We start from the raw sequence: 18549 nt of genomic DNA on the forward strand, positions 1-18549 counted from the left end.
ACACTATATATTAACTAACTGGAGTTTAAATAAAAACTTAAAAAAAAAAAAAAAGAGATAGAGCAATCTTATTTTCCAGAAATCTTTTAAAACAGGCAGCTTCTTTGGAGACCACAAACAATGACAAAATGCCTCTTTGTTGCAGACTAGAATCACCAGATGAGCTTTAAAAAAATACTAACACCTCCACTGATATTCAGAAAATCTGACTTAATGCTGTGTGGTATGGTCTAGACTTTGGAACTTTAAAATATTCCCCAGTGTTTTACCCTTTACCACAGAGTTAGTGCACATAGATTAAAGGACTTAGAATATGATAGTTCAATGATTGGTGACCAATAATGTGACATAAAAATAAATATTTCCCTCCACTTGTGAACCATGAGTTTTCCACATTTGTCTAGGAGTTAAAAAAAAGAATATAGTTATTTTTGCTGAAATCACAATAATCAAAGGGACTTTGATAGTTATTTATTACATAATTTCCTGCTGTCTGAAAAACTGCAGATGTGGCAAACCTGACTTCCCCCTCAGTAGTTTTAGTTCTTCCAGGTGCTTTTGAGTTGATAAGATATACTATTTAGGGAGGAAATGGGAAAGAAAGTTTCTATCACATGACAAGTAACAATATGTCAGCCCAGGAGGAAGCAAGATGGCAGAGGAGTAGCAAATTAAAATATCATTAGGTTCCAGGAGCTCAACTAGGTAGTTTTTAAACCATTCCAAACACCTACAAACTCAACAGGAGATAGAAGAGAAGAAAAGCAACTCTAGGAACAGAAATTTGACCACTTTCTGGAAAGTAGGACATGCAGAGAAGTGAATCCGAAGTGATGGGAAGATAGACCGTGGTGGGAGGGGCTGGCTTCCTGCAAGTGATGGAGCAGTGGAGCACAAAATCAGAAGTTTTAGAAGTCTGCTCCACCAAGGGACATCACTCCAGAAGCTAAGTGGGGGTGGAACCCTCGTGGGAACAGTGTTGTCTCAGGAACCATAGGGTCACAGAAACACCAGAGATGTCTGAAAGTGGCAGAGCTGCCAGGTGTCAGAGCAGGAAAGCCAGGTACAGAGACAGAGCTGAGCAAAGAGCTCTCAGCTTGGGGTAAAATGTGATATAAGGCATAGTCAAGTCACTGCTCTTCGAACAGGGACCCCACGAGTGCCAGACCCGGGGAGACTCACCTTCCTCCTCTGGGAGGAGTGGCACAGGAGCACGCAGCAGGAATCTGCTGGGTTTGGAGACTCCAAACAGGGCATGTGCCAGAGATAGAAATGCTTGGTCATAGGCCGGGTGAGCACAGAGTGCGACTGGAGACCAAGGAGATGGGAGGGATTGACTGCTTCTCCCTGAAGGCACACTGGAGAGTGGGGCCCCAAGCTCTTGGCTCCTCTGGGCCAGAGATTGGGACAACGCCATTTTCATTCCCATCCTCCAAAGCTCTATGGAAAGTGTTCAGGGAACAAAAGCTACCAAGAGGGAACAAAGCAGATTACTCAGCCTGGCCCCTGGCAAGGGCAGTGCAATTCCACCCCAGGCAAAGACATTTGAGAATCACTGCAACACGTTCCTCCCCCAGAAGATCAGCAAAAATATCCAGCAAAGACCAAGTTTACTGATCAACAAGAACTGAGAAACTCCAGAGCTAGGGAAAAGCAACGCATTGAATTCATGGTTTTTTCCCCCATGATCCTTTAGTCTCACAAAGTTAAATATTTTAATTTTTTTTCTTATTCTATTTTTTAACTTCCCCAATTTTAACGTTTTTTAACTATTTTATCTTAAAAATGCCTTTTTTAGAAAAATCTTTTAAAATTCTCATTGTTATAGTCATATTTTATCCCTTCATAGTATTTAACCTTCTTTTTTGTATACATGTAGGTTTTTTTTTCTTTAAAATATTGGGATAAAATTTCTTCTAATAAATCAAAATATACCCTAAATTGAGCACATGGCTTTGTTCTCCAGCCTGATCTCCAGCCTGTTCTCCAGCCTGTTGGTTGTTTTTCCAACCAACTTACCTTATCAATTCCTTTTTTAGAATTTTTTTTAAAATTTCATTTTTATAGTGATATTCTATCTCTTCATTGTGTTTATCATAATTTTTATCATAATTTTTGTATATATATAAGCTTTTCTTTCTTTAAAATTTTGGGAGGTAGTTTCACCTAAGAGACAAGAATACACCCAAAATCAACTGGGTGGCTCTGTTCTATTCACCAGTCTAATATATATACATATTTTTATTTTTTATTTTTTATTATTTTATTTTATTTTATTTTTTTCCCCCTTCCTTCTCCCCCTGGTTTTGGGTCTCTTCTGATTTGGTTAGTGTATATTTCTCTGGGGTCTTTGCCACCCTTTTCATATTTTATTTACTCATTCATATATTCTTCTCTGGATAAAATGACAAGGCAGGAAAACTCATACACACACACACACACACACACACACACACACAAAGAACAAAAGGTACTACCAATGGCTAGGGACCTAATCAATACGGAATCAATATGGACATTGGTAATATATCAGAACTAGAGTTCAGAATGATGATTCTCAAGGTGCTAGCTGGGCTCAAAAAGGCATGGAAGATATTAGAGAATCACTTTCTGGAGGAAAAAAAATCCCTTTCTGGAGAAATAAAAGAACTAAAATCTAACCAAGTTGAAATAAAAAAAGCTATTAATGAGGTGCAATAAAAAATGGAGGGCCTTACTGCTAGGATAAGTGAGGCAGAAGAGAGAATTAGTGATATAGAAGACCAAATGGCAGAGAATAAAGAAGCTGAGCAAAAGAGAGACAAACAACTACTGGATTACAAGGGGAGAATTCAAGAGATAAGTGATAATGTAAGATGAAACAATATTAGAATAATTCGGATCCTAGAAGAAGAAGAAAGAGAGAGGGGGCAGAGAGTATATTGGAACAAATTATAGTAAAGAATTTCCCTAATAAGGCAAAAGGAACAAGCATCAAAATCCAGGAGGCACAGAGAACCCCACTCAAAATCAATAAAAATAGGTCCACACCCAGTCATCTGATAGTAAAACTTAACAAGTCTTAGTGACAAAGAGAAAATCCAGAAATCAGGTTGGGACAAGAAGTCTGTAACATACAATGATAGAAATGTTAGATTGGCAGCACACTTACCCACAGAGACCTGGCAGGCCATAAAGAACTGGTGTGATATATTCAGAGCACTAACCAAGCAAAATATGCAGCCAAGAATACTATATCCAGCTAGACTGTAATTGAAAATAGAAGGAGAGATAAAAAGCTTCCAGGACAAACAAAAATTAAAAGAATTTGCAAACACCAAACCAGCCCTACAGGAAATACTGAAAGCAGTCTCTAAGCAAAGAGGGAGCCTAAAAGTAGTAGGTCAGAAAGGAACAGAGACAGAATACAGTAGCAATCACCTTACAGGCAATACAATGGCATTACATTCACATCTTTCAAAAGTTACCCTGAATGTAAATGGGCGAAATGTTCCAATCAAAAGACACAGGGTATCAGAATGGATTTAAAAAAAAAAAAAAAGAAACCCATTGATATGCTGTCTATAAGAAACTCATTTTAGACCCAAAGACACCTCCAGATTTAAAATGAGGAGGTGGAAAACAATTTACCATGCTAATGGACATCAAAAGAAAGCTGGGTTGGCAATCCTTGCATCAGATAAATTAGATTTCAAGCCAAAGACTATAAAAAGAGATGAGGAAGAACACTATATCATACTTAAAGGGTCTGTCCAACAAGATCTAACAATTTTAAATATCTATGCCCCTAACATGGGAGCAGCCAACTATATAAACCAATGAATGACAAAATCAAAGAAACACATCAACAATAATACAATATAAGTAGAGGACTTTAACACCTCCCTCACTGAAATGGACAGATCATCCAAGCAAAAGATCAACAAGGAAATAAAGGCCTTAAATGACACACTGGACCAGATGGACATCACAGATATATTCAGAACATTCCATCCCAAAGCAACAGAATACACATTCTTCTCTAGTGCACATGGGACATTCTGCAGAATAGATCACATCCTGGGTCACAACAGGTCTCAACTGGTACCAAAGATTGGGATCACTCCCTGCATATTTTCAGACCACAATACTCTGAAGCTAGTCTCAATCACAAGAGGAAATTTGGAAAGAACTCAAATACATGGAGGCTAAACAGCACCCTACTAAAGAATGAATGGGTCAACCAGGAAATTAAAGAATTGAAAAAATTCATGGAAACAAATGATAATGAGAACACAGCTGTTCAAAATCTGTGGGACATAGCAAAGGCAATCCTGAGAGGAAAGTATATAGTGATACAAACCTTTCTCGAGAAACAAGAAAAGTGTTAAGTACACAACATAACCCTAAAGAAGCTGGAGAGAGAACATCATACAAAGCCTAAACCCAGCAGGAGAAGAGAAATAATAAAGATCAGAGTGGAAATCAATGAAATAGAAATCAAAAGAACAGTAGAACAAATCAATGAAACTAGGACCTGGTTCTTGAAAGAATTAATAAGATTGATAAACCCCTGGCCAGACTTATCAAACAGAAAAGAAAAGTGACTCAAATAAATAAAATCATGAATGAAAGAAGAGAGATCACAACCAATACTAAAGAAATACAAACAATTATAAGAATGTATTATGAGCAACCATATGCCAGCAAATTTGACAATCTGGAAGAAATTGATGCATTCCTAAAGCTATGTAAACTACCACAACTGAACCAGGAAGAAATAGAAAACCTGAACAGACCCATAACCAGTAAGGAGATTGAAGCAGTCATCAAAAATCTCCCAACAAACAAGAGCCAGGGCCAGACGGCTTCCATGGGGAATTCTATCAAATATTTAAAGAAGAATTAATACCTATTCTCCTGAAACTGTTCCAAAAAATTGAAATGGAAGGAAAACTTCCAAACTCATTTTATGAGGCCAACATTACCTTGATTCCAAAATCAGACAAAGACCCCATCAAAAAGGAGTATTACAGACCAATATTCTTGATGAACACAGATGCGAAAATTCTCACCAAAATACTAGCCATTAGGATCCCAATAAAAGAATTATTCACCATGACCAAGTGAGATTTATTCCAGGGCTGCAAGGTTGGTTCAGTATCCACAAATAAATCAATGTGATACAATACATTAACAAAAGAAAGAACAAGAACCATACGATACTCTTGTAGACACTGAAAAAGCATTTGACAAAGTACAGCATCCTTTCATGATCAAAACTCTTCAAAGTGTAGGGATAGAGGGTACATACCTCAATATCATAAAAGGCATCTGTGAAAAACCCACAGTGAATATTAATCTCAATGGGGAAAAACTAAGAGTTTTCCCCCTAAGGTTAGGAACATGGCAGGGATGTCTACTCTCACTACTGCTATTCAACATAGTACTGGAAGTCCTAGCCTCAGCAATCAGGCAACAAAAAGAAATAAAAGGCGTCCAAATCAGCAATGAAGAAGTCAAACTATCACTCTTTGTAGATAATATGATACTTTATGTGGAAAACCCAAAAGACTCCACTCCAAAACTGCTAGAACTCATACAGGAATTCAGTAAAGTGTCAGGATATAAAATCAATGCACAGAAATCAGTTGCATTTCTATACACCAACAACAAGACAGAAGAAAGAGAAATTAAGGACTCGATCCCATTTACAATTGCACCCAAAACCATTAGAAACCTAGGAATAAACCTAAAGAAAGAGGCAAAAGAATCTATACTCAGAAAACTATAAAGTACTCATGAAAGAAATTGAGGAAGACACAAAGAAATGGAAAAATATTCCATGCTCATGGATTGAAAGAGCAAATATTGTGAAAATGTCTATGCTACCTAAAGCAATCTACACATTTAATGCAATCCCTATCAAAATCCCATTCATTTTTTTCAAAGAAATGGAACAAATAATCCTAAAATTTATATGGAACCAGAAAAGACCTCGAATATCCAAAGAAATATTGAAAAAGAAAGCCAAAGTTGGTGGCATCACTTCCAGACTTCAAGCTCTATTACAAAGCTGTAACCATCAAGACAGTATAGTACTGGCACAAAAACAGACACATCGATCAATGGAACAGAGTAGAGAACCCAGAAATGGACCCTCAACTCTATGATCAACTAATCCTTGACAAAGCAGGAAAGAATGTCCAATGGAAAAAAGACTGTCTTTTCAACAAATGGTGTTGGGAAAATTGGACAGCCACATGCAGAAGAATGAAATTGGACCATTTCCTTACACCACACACAAAAATAGACTCAAAACAGATGAAAGACCTCAATGTGAGACAGGAAACTGTCAAAATCCTTGAGAACACCCGCAGTAACCTCTGAGACTTCAGCCATAGCAACTTCTTCCTAGAAACATCACCAAAGGCAAGGGAAGCAAGGGCAAAAATGAACCATTGGGACTTCATCAATATTAAAATCTTTCACTTCATCAAGATTAAAAGCAAAGGAAACAGTCAACAAAACCAAAAGACAACTGAGAGATGGGAGAAGATATTCACAAATGACATATCAGATAAAGGGCTAGTATCGAAAATCTAGAAATAACTTATCAAACTCAACACCCAAAGAACAAATAATCCAATTAAGAAATGGGCAGAAGACATGAACAGACATTTCTTCAAAAAAGACACCCAGATGGCCAACAGACACATGAAAAAGTGCTCAACATTACTTGGCATCAGGGAGATACAAATCAAAACCACAGTGGGATACCGCCTCATACCAGTCAGAATAGCTAAAATTAACAAGTCAGGAAAGGATAGACGTTGGCAAGGATGTGGAGAAAGGGAACCCTCCTACACTGTTGGTGGGAAAGCAAGCAGGTGCAACAACTCTAGAAAACAGCAAGGTGGTTCCTCAAAAAGTTGACAAAAGAGCTACCTTATGACCCAGCAATCAGACTACTGGATATATACCCTAAAGATACAAATGTGATCTAAAGGGGCATGTCCACCCAAATATTCATAGCAGCAATGTCCACAAGAGCCAAACTATGGAAAGACAACTAGATGTCCATGAACAGATGAATAGATAAAGAAGAAGTAATTTTATACACACACACATATACATACAATGGAATACTATGCAGCCATCAAAAGAAATAAAATCTTGCCATTTGCAATGACAACGTGGATAGAACTAGAGGGTATTATGCTGAGCAAAATATGTTAATCAGAGAAAGACAATTATCATATGATCTCTCTGATATGAGGAATTTGAGAGGCAGGGTGGGGGGCTTGGTGAGTAGGGAAGGAAAAAATGAAACAAGATGGGATCAGGAGGGAGACAAACCATACAGACTCTTAATCTCACAAAACAAACTGAGGGTTGCTGGGGATGGGGGAGGGAGAGGATGGTTGAGTTGTGGACATTGGGGAGGGTATGTTTTTTGGTGAGTGCTGTGAAATGTGTAAGCCTGATGATTCGCAGACCTGTACCCTTGGGGCAAATAATACATTATATGTTAATAAAAATAATTAAATTAAAAAAAAAACAATATGTCAGCATATCTCACTTTAAATATATATGTCCTTTCCCCCATGGTTCTTCATTTTAGTGCCTTCCCCTCAATTGTTTATATCTCCAGTCTTTTGTTCATCTTTAAGGTCATTATTGGCAACCCACAGTCTTTACCTTTTATAAAGCCCCAAACCACACAAATTAGTCCCTCTTACCTCTCTTAGAAAGGACCATCTATTATTATTGAGTACATGCTAATCTTATTGCCTTCCACCATCTATGCAACTCCAAGAAACTTATTGAAATGTTCACTCAGGTAAAAGAAAATAACAAAAACAACAACAACAACAAAACAGTAAAAGACAGGGAGGACGTAAGTATGGGAACACCGCTGATATTAGGAAAATCAGATTATCCCACAATGATACAGTGGTATGTAGATGCCTAAAATCACTCCTTGTTCTTCCTCCCAATGTTTCCATCAACCTGAGATATTCAATTCTGTTAAATTAGTGAAAATCCTAATACCTGAGCAAAGGTATTAGGTATTAGTATTGTTGTCATTACTGATTCATGTGGAATTTATGTGGCCGAGAATGGAAGTTGGGGGAAAACCTCAAATGCCTATTAATTTTGGAAACCTCAGGGACCTGAACTTTTGGAGGGCTCCTTCTAACGTGCAGCCAAGTTAAGAAAGAAAGGCCAAGAACTGTACAATCAGCCACTGCTGAAACCTGCTGTATCTTATAAGACATGAATATGAATATGATATCTTAATAATTAATAATTAAGTCAATATCATTTGTTACATTTCAGGCACTGTTCTATTTAATTTAGAGTTTGGCTCTTTCATTTCTCAGATCAAGCATATGAGGTGCTGATATTATCCTCATTTTCAGAGAAGAAAACTAATGCTTATAGAGGTTAAGTAAAATGATGCAATTCCAGAAAGTACAAGAAGATTCTTTACTACTGTGATGTGGAGTATCACAAGCCTAGATACGTAATTTGTTAATAGGGTATTATCTTTTACTAGAGACACACTTCTCTAGCCATAACTCTGGGATGCTCTGACTTGCCCCATGCTGATTGCTTCTAAGGTCCTCCAAACTGCTGTCAATACATAAATAAACTTTTCTTCTAGGTCAGAAATCTGACATAAACAATCCTAAAAGGCCACTCACTAAACCATAAAGGGAGAAAAAAAGCAAGAGAGGATTGCTCCTGTTCCCTGTGGTCTTGACACCACATGCTTCTTATTTTTGCCTCAGTTTTGACCAGATAATGCTGGACTGAATCAATAAGGGATATATTTTAATTCCTCAATTTATTTTTTAAACAACTACAGTAAACATTAAGTCATAATAAGTTTAATTTTCTTATAATTGGAATAATCGACCAAGTTAGTGGTAATAATAATGACCATGGTAATAACCATAATAGCAACTGGTCTAAGTTCTTAATATTTATTACCTCATTCAATCACAGTCATCCTAATTATGTTCTATAATCAAGATTTGGAGGGGCTAAAGGCATAAGTAACTCACCTAATTTCACACAGAGGAGATATGATTTGTGGTCTATTTTCTCCCAGTTTGTGAGACTATGTGCTTCAATTATTTTAGTGATTCAACAGAACTCATATTTGCTAAGTAACATTCATGCCTAAAGTTTTCAGACCAATGAATATTTTGAGTAGTCATTATTCATAAAACTCAAAATATCTTCTATGTAATATTTGGACAGCACATATTTAAACTTAAGGACTCTTTAAAAGGATGCAAATAAATAAAATCATGAAGGAAAGAAGAGAGATTACAACCAACACCATAAAAATACAATTATAAGAGAATATTATGAAAAATTATATGTCAACAAATTGGGCAATCTGTAAGAAAAGGATAAATTCTTAGAAACATAAGCTACCAAAACTACAACAGGAGGAAACAGAAAATTTGAACAGACCCATAACCAGCAATGAAATTGAATGAATAATCAAAATCTCCCAACAAACAAAAGTCTCCAGGGCCAGATTCTACCAACCATTTGGTTGGTAGAATTCTACCAAGAATTTAAAGGGGAATTCTACTAACCATTGAGAGGAGACTTAATACATATTCTTCTCAAACTATTAAAAAAAAAGAGAGAGAAATGGAAGAAAAACTTTCAAACTCATTTTACAAGACCAGCATTATCTAGAGATCAAAACCAAAGATCCTAATAAAAAGGAGAATTATAGGACAACATCCTTTATGAACATGGATGCAAAAATTCTCAACAAGATGATAGCAAATTGAACATTTGCTATCCAAAAGAACCTTAAAAGAATTATTCACCATGATCAAGTGGGATTTATTCCTGGGATGGCTGGGTGATTCAATATTTGTAAATCAATCAATGCAATACCCCACGTTAATAAAAGGAAGGATAGCAGCCATATGATCCTCTCAATAGACTCAGGAAAAGCATTTGACAAAGTACAGCATACATTCTTGATAAAAACCCTCAACAAAGTAGGGATAGAGAGAACACACCTCAACATCATAAAGGCTATATACCAAAAGACCCACAGCTAATCTTATCCTCAATGGGGAAAAATGAAAGCTGTTCCTCTTAAGTCAGGAACAGGACAAGGATATCTCCTCTCATCACTGTTATTTAACATAGTACTGGAAGTCTTAGCCTCAGCAATCAGACAACAAAAAGAAATAAAATGCATCCAAATGGGGGTGCCTGGGTGGCTCAGTGGGTTAAAGCCTTTGCCTTCGGCTCAGGTCATAATCCCAGAGTCCTGGGATTGAGCTCCTGCATCGGGCTCTCTGCTCAGTGGGGATCCTGCTTCCTCCTCTCTCTCTGCCTGCCTCTCTGCCTACTTGTGATCTCTGTCTGTCAAATAAATAAATAAAATCTTTTTAAAAAAATTTAAAAAAATGCATCCAAATGGGTGAGGAAGAAATCAAACTTTCACTATTCACAGATGACATGATACTCTATGTAGAAAAACCAAAAGACTCCACCAAAAAAATTGCTAAAACTGATAAACAATTTATTGTCTGCATGTTTCTTATATCAGAGTATCTCCTTTGAAGCAGGACACATACAAGACCAAGTTATCACATTCTCTTGGCAAAGTGATTTCATTCATTCTTTCTTTCTTTCCTTGAACATATTAAAAGTATTTATTTAGTATATAATATGTTCAATGGTCTAGATGCTAGAAATGCAGCAATAAACAATCCAGGAAATTTTCTGACCACATGGAATTTATTTTTTATTGGGTAGAGAGAGACAGTAAACAAAAATAAACAAGGAAAACTCAGTAGTGATCAGCGCTATGATTTTTTAAGAAGTCAACATAAATAAGACTCATTATCACTAGCACCAGCTCCAAATGTGCTCTCTCTGCATTTGATTTCCCAAGCCACTTTTCTGGGCTTATAACTAGTCAAGAGTATATTTCTTTTTTTTTTTTTAAAGATTTTATTTATTTATTTGACAGAGAGAGATCACAAGTAGATGGAGAGGCAGGCAGAGAGAGAGAGAGAGGGAGGCAGGCACCCTGCTGAGCAGAGAGCCCGATGTGGGACTCGATCCCAGGACCCTGAGATCATGACCTGAGCCGAAGGCAGCGGCTTAATCCACTGAGCCACCCAGGTGCCCCAAGAGTATATTTCTATTGCATTTATATTTCTTTGAACAATAACAACAAAAACATTAACTGTTGACCACACTGTGATGTCACACTGAGCCCCAAATTCCTTTTATTCTATCTGAACCATTGTCCTCTGTCCCACAAATCCCTAGAAGATGAGGACTAGAGCCTTTATCTCTCATGAACCTTTTTCTGAAGGCCCTGGATCACTTAAACAATTCCCCAACTTACAACAACGTTGCACCTCATTTCAATTAATTAAGTCTTGGGAATATTTTTTGCATATTTAATTCCTATCCTCTCTATAAAAGGTTACTGAGAAGGTTTACATTATCTTTGGGATGCTGATTTCCTCTGATGTCTGCACTTCAGGGCGTGCATTCCATTCACTTTTCCCAAAAGACAAATTTGGCCCATGACATAGTGTCAAGAGCTAGCTCATCTGTATTTGTCAGCAGGTTGTTCTCTGGTATTTCTATAGTGACCTCAGTTTCCCTTGGTTTTCCTTTCTCATTGATTGGTCCATGACTTCCTCTTCCTCTACGCATCCTAAAAGTAGTCCCAAGTTTTGAAAGAAGTATGAAACAGCAGCTGTGCTTGAACTTAAATAATCTTTTCAGCAATTACTTATTCACGATTCACTTTAGTAAAGATTGTGCTTTCTATTTTCCCTTCTTCTATGTCCACCTTATATGTTAGAATAATCAGTGTTAATATTACAACAACACGTTTTTTCCTCTATATAGTAAATAATATGACATCTGACCTGATCCATTCTTTGATTCACAAATAACCTAAACCTAAAGCACTTGGACTTGAGAATGTCAGCTTTCCAAGGCCTCCTGTTTTCCTCCTTCTCTCTTACACAATATTGAGAATGTGCAATAGCTAAGTGTCCAACATCTTTTCCTCTGCTAGTGGGGCAGCATCCCCTGGGAAACCCCTTTTTTAAAGTTTTTTTTCCCCTTATGGTTTATACAATGGGCTAATTCACATTTTTCTCTTTTGGACCCCCAACTCAAGGTGCATATCTAAAACAAATACATAACCCACATTTCCTTCTAAACTTGTTTGATATTTCTTTTTCTAGTACAATAGTTAGTATTTTGCAATTAAAAATCTGAGGTAGAAATAAAATCATTTTGCATGCTCTTACTTTACTGATATCTACATAGACATTACAGTCATTTTCATTTTCAGAAATGAACCTTTTCAGAATTATTGTTTATATTATTATTCACTTTAAATATTTTAATTTATATTATTTTTATATTTATATTATTTATATTATTTTTCATCTCAAAGACTTTAGTAAGCCCTTAATATAAGCCCAGAAAATTGTGAACAGCTTAAAGTATGTCTTAAATTTTGCCCTTCTCATAGTTTCACTGTATCCTACAAACCCACATTGACCTCTGGGAGGCCACACTCACTTTCAACGACCAAAGTCACTACCATTCTTGGAATCAACAATTTTCTGTAATTCTCGGGCTAGAAGTAGATTTTAGTGCAGAAATGCACTCACAAAAATTCATTTAAATGTTGAATGAAACTGAGAAAATAAGATAGTGTGTTCCATCCTCATTCTCTTGCTACCCTCAGAGTAGTTTTATTTTTTACATGCCCTCTCTCTCTCACACTCACACATATACACACTCACACACAGTGCAATTCAAATTGCACACAAACTGGCACCACATCTTTAGAAATATCACAGGAAATAGTTAATGCCAAGTTGTTCCACTAAAACTCCTAGACCATATTATATATTCAGAGTAGGTGAAAAGGAAAATTATCATAACAAAAAGTTTTTCTCTAGCCTGTTCAGTTATATCATTTATATCTACTAAACATACTCTGGTAATTATACTCCACATTAGAAGAATAAAGAAGGGGCTCCTGTGTTTCTCAGTCAGTGGAATGCTGTGGACTCTTGGTTTCAGCTCAGGTCATGATCTCATGGGCCATGGCATTGAGTCCATGATGGGCTCCCCACTCAGCATGGAGTCTGCTTGAAGATTCTCTCCCTCTGTTCCTCCCCCAACTCCCTCTCAAATAAATAAATCTTTTAAAAAACAGAGTAAAGGAAAAAAAAAAACTGGATATTGAAGACACAAGGCACATTATCCAGGAGCCAAAATTAAGCCACAAATATAAATAAATGAAAAATGAAGCTAACAGGCAAGTCTAAACTCTATCACAATAACATGGATATACACATATATAATTTTGTTGTTCTGAAATGAACTAGGTCTGATAATATTTTCTGAATAAGCATGAACTTGATGTTCATGGTAATATGATCACTACCAGTTCAAACTTAATCTTTCTCACATTAATTTAGTCTTTTTGGACAAATACTTAGTCTTTCAGAGTTTTTCTTCATGCCCCTTCTCCTTGCCTTCTCCTCTGGTGGCACTTGACTACATGGGACAGTGTGCAGCAGTTTACACACCATAATGCCAATTTGGGATCAAGCTTCAATTTATATAAAGTACTTTAGACTCAGTGCTTTCCTTTTAGGTAGCTCACTATGCTTGGCCTATGACATATGCAGGCATCTGCTGTTGTCAATATCTGTGTATAACACAAGACCTCTAGACAAAAGATCTACTTACCCTTCAGCATTTTCATAAAATTCCTAAATCTCTTCCAGTCAACTAGCTTCTCAGCACTTTGGGCACTCATTGGACCTTTGGATGTTCTCCACACCACATCACATTATGGGGATACAGAGGCAGGGGAGGGTGGCAGAGGCATTATCTCTCAGAACGGCAGTTTCATGTCCTCTCCTGAAATCTGTTCCTTTGAGAAGATTCCTTGTTATCATGGGCACTCTTCCCATTACCTTGGTCACAGACTTCTTAGCAGGTAAAAAGGCAGAAACCACATCTGTTTTGAAAGTCCCAAAGCTATCTAAAAATCTTTTTTCTCCGGGCACCTGGGTGGTTCAGTCATTAAGCATCTGCCTTCGGCTTGGGTTATGATCCCAGAATCCTGGGATCTAGCCCTGAATCAGGATCCCTGCTCAGCAGAAAGCCTGCTTCTCCCTCTCCCACTCCCCTTGCTTGTTCCCTCTCTGGTTGTGTCTCTGTCGAATAAATAAATAAAATCTTTAAAAAAAAAAAGAATCTTTAATCTCGGCCCTCCAATTTTTCAGTTCACATGTGATGGACAAGGAGTAGAATTCCTGGCCTCTGACCTGTGAAACTCTTCAGCCTCCTCTCCTGGAACAGGCAAGATTTTGACTGGTTTTTTGGGGGGTAGGGATGGAACTTTAAGTTATACCTTACATCTATCTGTAAGCACAGTTAGCATTAATAAACTCTGTTCTAGATATTGATGCTCTGACTGGATATTTTACCCCAAGATCTTTCAGATTTCAAAGTAGAAATATTTTCTATTCCAGTGAGTTAGGGTTAATTTCAAGTCAATACTCTCCCTTTTGAGTTTTAAAAGCCACTGCAAATTCAAACTGACTTCTATTTCCTAGGTTGTATCTACCCTTTCTCTAAAGGAAAAAAAAAGGTTTTGATGTCATGAGTGGAGAGACTTGGGGCAACATTAATCATTTTGGAAGGAAAATACCATCAAAAATCTACAATAATGTTATATTGATGAGTATAATTTACCAATCAATAAATAAAACAAGTTTTATCAGTGTTATCTGCAATACGTCATACAAAACCCAACTCAAGATGCTTTTTCGAAAAAAAAAAATAAAAAAAGATGCTTGTTGAAAATGAGCAAGTCAGTTATGCAAAACAAAACAAAACCAAAAAACCAACAAAACAGAAACAAACAAACAAAAAAAACCAAGGTACACATATACACAAATGATTAAATATCAGATTAATATGTAATCTATAAATGAATATAACAAAAATTATTTGTAAATCCTTAAAGTGGTATACCTACAGTATTGTAATTCATCCTTCAAATGCATAATCATGAGTTTATTGATTTAAAAGTAGAAAAAACTAAAATCTAATGGATCATCCAGTCATTTACCAACAAATAGATATTGAATGCCAATGTGAGGGAAGTTGTTATAGGCACTTTGTAAACATTGCTAAACATATAAAAATATATTCTATCTTTAAATTATATTGGCAGGTTTTTTATAATAAAACACTAATAGTATACTTCTGTAAAATGTTTTAAACACAGTGAACAATTTTAAACACTTGATTTTCTTATGTTGTGAGGATTTTTTAAAGGAGAGCAAATTTTTTTCCTCAATAAGAACTTCAATATATTTAACTATTAGAGATTTCATCTGCATGATTTCTAATAGCAATATAAGTTGGAGCAGATGTTTTAAAGTCCAAATACTAGTATAAAACTATACAGAAATGTGAGTATCTGTCCATTCATCAGGATGGAGCAGCACTGAAATAGTATCTAATTCAGGAAGAGACTGTAGCAGCCATGTGAACGCATCTTGGAGACCTCCAACTACAAGGAGCAGTTGACCTCCAACTACAGGTGCCAGAGACTGCTCTGGAAGCTACCTCTGTACTTGACTAGAGGCCATACCTCCCCCATGGGCTGCTCCCAGCCAATGACTGAGCACAACTGGTTCCTTCTTGGGAGTCAAGAGACTCCTCTCCATGCCAGCTTTGGCTGGAAGAATGCTCATGGCCTTGGCAGACAGGATTTGGTCTCTAAGTAGTCCAGGACTTTTCTAGCCAAATTTCTTTTCCTTTCTTTTTCACTTGTGGTCAGACTTGCCTCATGATTGGATAGCTATCCCAGCCTCTCTCCTTCTTCCTCATTTCCTCTCATGGGTGTTTCCACTAATAAAATCCTTGCACACTGAATCCTGTCTTGATTTTTTGCTTCTCTGAGGACCTGAAATAACACAAGCTTAAATGTTTCAACGATTAAACTTAATCTATAAAGAAAGAGCTAAGTACTATACTATGGGAGAGCAATTTAAGAGAGCAAACTTCAGAAGTCAAATTGTTTTCATTATTATGTTTACTAATTTCTTAATTGCATATGATAACATTTCTCCAGGGTGGTACTGTATGGCAAAGATTCAGATTAGTATTTCAGTTTAAGAAACTACACACAAAATTAAACTGATCACTCACAAAAATTTAAACTCACAAAAAATTAAACTCATGAAAAATTGAAGTGGAGAGGTGGTCTACTAGGTAGAAGGGCCCTGGGTATCCCCTTTTTTTTGCTAAGGTTGTTTTGTTTTGTTTTGCTAAGGTTGTTCTACTACAAGAACTCTTCTTCTCTTGATACTAATTCCATAATTAGTCACATAAGCAACTAAATAGGTCAAGACTAAGAAAAATAAATGTTCTTTCCTTGCAGGGAAGAGGATTGGCTTGTTTGCACCTTGCAAAAATGTTTATGCTAGCTCAAAAACATAGGTGAACCTGGAAGGCATTATGCTAAATGAAATAGACCAAGCACAGAAAGGCAAATACTGCATTATCTCATTTACATGTGGAATCTAAAAAAATCAAACTCAAAGAAGTGGAGAGTACAATGATGCTTGCCAGAGCCTGGTTGGTGGGGAAAATGAGGAGATATTGGTAAAAAATACAAGTTTCAGTTATGCAGGGTCAATAAATTCTGAAGAGCTAATGTACAGCATGATGACTATAGTTAATAATACTATATTTCATACTTGAAATTTGCCAACAGAATAGATTCCAAATGGCCTCACTACACACACACACACACACACACACACACACACACACACGCCACTATGTATTAATTAACCTCATTGTAGTAATTATTTCACAGTATATATATATCAAAATATTATATGTATACCATAACTACATCAATTTTTACTTGTCTATTATTTCTTGATAAAGCTGGAAAAATTACTGGGCTCCTGACCCTGAGTTGCTCTCCTATAAGTCAATCAGCTGCATGTGTAGGGTGTCATCTCTTACTCTGGGTAGCCCTGCAGGAACTGGAGGTCAGAAGTCAAAGAACAATTTCTGACACTGGTCATTCCTTTTGCTTTGAGTAACGATGTCTTTTGTCTCTGCTTCAGGTATCTCATGCCTTCAGTCACTAGCTATACATTATGACTAAGTTGTTCCCTTACAAGTGAGGTATGAGTGTCAGTTGGTGACACTAATTACTTCTTCCTTGGCAAACCTGCTTCTCTAAGTTCTCTTTTTAAAGGAATGTGAGCACTACTCATCCAACAAAGAAGATAATTTCTCAAATATCTAAGAACAATAATTGAAGTCCATTGTAGTATATAAAGGAAATCGAGTAAACATTTTTTGCTCAATCAGAAAGCACTCTTTTAATTAACTCAATATAACTGGCTACTATTCACTAAAGACTCATCCTATACAGGATTTAATGAGACAATATTCATGTTCAAGTTATGGTTAAGAGAATAATAACCACGCATTTAAAAGATTACACTGGCTTGAGTATAACATCAGTTAATGAGCTGCCTTTTTCATTCCAATGGTTTCATTCCAATCTTGCAATTTGCTTTAATTAAGTATTTGGGACAAATTATAATTTAAAGGGTTTGCACGAAACCAATTTAACTGCTCAGCTCTTGAGTATGTTTTGTTTGAGCATAGAATCCTGGATATGTGTCCATAAATTCCTATGTAATAACTTCACCAAAAACAGTACATTATATAATTATACTCTTCTACTGGCTTTTGGCCCACATTGGTTAAGTATCCAAGTGTCCAGATGTTTCTGGAAATGCTCAGATAACTGGAGATTACATATAAAAATATCTGTGCCAAATGAAAAATTAATGTTTCTTCTACTATCTAAGAAACATTTGTTAATGACTTCATAATAGAATTGAACTCTGGATTTGAATTGGAAATGTCAGAAAAAAAAATGGAAAATCAGGGATGTAGAATTTTAATGTGTATAAGTTCTAGTTAGATAAACTTATAAAACCAAACCTTCACTATTTAAGATATATCATTTTTAAAGCATACAAATATAAGATGATGTTGAGGAATTAATCTATTTTCCTTTTATAACACCTTCAGTTTAAACACACCGTGAACTAACAAAAGCCTCATGTGTCCCATATGTGCCACTCATACATTATTAATGATTTATTAGTAGCATTCAGCTGTGCACTTCACATGACACTCACATTCTCTACTCAATTATTTCAGAACTCAACATTTGTTAAGGGAGAAAGTAAAAGTGCCTGCCATATTTTGCCTTCTTTTATTTATTATCCTTTATATGTAAATATTTGATTCCTAAAATATATCAGACAATAAAAAATATGAACCTTACCAAATGGTGTAGTAAAATGCCTTTTTAATGACTATAATCTGTTAATGGATCACTAGCAAATGCCCTATTACCACCAATACCAAAATTATTGTCAAACATAAAAATGTATCAGAAAA

This window comes from Enhydra lutris, unplaced genomic scaffold, assembly GCF_002288905.1.
Source record: "Enhydra lutris kenyoni isolate GAN:26980312 unplaced genomic scaffold, ASM228890v2 scaffoldscaffold4, whole genome shotgun sequence".
Classification (NCBI taxonomy): Eukaryota; Metazoa; Chordata; class Mammalia; order Carnivora; family Mustelidae; genus Enhydra; species Enhydra lutris.